The following is a 1,158-nucleotide window of genomic DNA, read 5'->3' on the forward strand; positions in this document are numbered from 1 at the left end:
GTCCAATTTACCCAACATAAATCAGCTGTGTCTCAATTATTCAATTGTTTGTTGTATCAGCTGAGATATATTGGTATGGCCACAAAAGACTGATGCTGTGCTAATTGTGTTTAGAGTTTTGAAAATGTGACAACTGGTTGGACAAACGCTTGTTAGCGACTGAAAAAAACTGTAATTGACAATTTACTTCAATCTTTTATTAATCACCTCTGATGTATCCATAATGTCAGTGTGATGTCAATGCTCCATTTATTAATTTACTTATATATATAAATACTTATATACTATACTATAAATACTATACTTATATTTATAAATATAGTTCAGTTAGAAAAGAGAGTAATTTAAAAAAGATAATAAAGATTTATTATATTCAATGGTGAAATAATAAAATAAATAATACATTCCAAGAAACCACATATTCATATAATAAATACATTTTAACATGTATCCATACAAGGAGAAATATGTTTTTATAAAATATGTGTTAAGGCAAAAAAGCACATGAAATCTATACATATGTGTTCATTCATTAAGAAAATAATAGAAAAGATATTGGGTAATTTCAACCTTGTCAGAGGTGGGACTCGAACCGACGCCGTTCACGTCAGTGATTTGCCCAAACGACATGCCCCTTTCAGCCAGCGTGTAGTCGTGGCCGAGTGGTTAAGGCGATGGACTAGAAATCCATTGGGGTCTCCCCGCGCAGGTTCGAATCCTGCCGACTACGTTGACAGCATGCGCCTGCTTTAGTTTGTGAACTTCTGGAGGCCTAGCTTAAACTTTATAGAAGGAAAAAAAGTCACTGTTACAGGATTACCCTTGAAAAGAGTTATGGTGGTAAGAAACAGTTTTGTCTGCAAGCTAAAGATGACAAGGCCCCTTTGTATTCAGGGACACGTCGGGTAGACCGGTAGCTCGCCGTGCTCGTATAGTGGTTAGTATATTTTTTAATCGCTAGGTGTCAGTACACTCGCTGGCTGTTACCTAGAGTGCCGCGGGCTTGCTATTTGCTACAAACAACTGCGCCTTTGACACAAGTTTAAAATAACGATAAGAGCGCGCAAGTCAACAGCATTGAAGCGTGTGAAGAGGCTTTCCAGACAAGTAGCAGTGAGTTTTTGTTCTTTTTCCTAGCATTATTTTCCTTTAATTACT

At 36.6% G+C, this 1,158-nt stretch overlaps 1 non-coding gene across 1 annotated transcript; it reads left to right on the forward strand.

Moving 5' to 3' along the window:
* The first annotated feature begins 648 nt into the window (after nt 1-648).
* Nucleotides 649-730, forward strand: trnas-aga (transfer RNA serine (anticodon AGA)). Its single transcript has one exon. It is a non-coding gene; the product is annotated as a tRNA-Ser (tRNA).
* Nucleotides 731-1,158: the final 428 nt, after the last annotated feature.

The sequence above is a fragment of the Siphateles boraxobius genome, unplaced genomic scaffold, assembly GCF_051911475.1.
Source record: "Siphateles boraxobius isolate OS27281-9 unplaced genomic scaffold, OSU_SipBor_1 63, whole genome shotgun sequence".
NCBI lineage: Eukaryota > Metazoa > Chordata > Actinopteri > Cypriniformes > Leuciscidae > Siphateles > Siphateles boraxobius.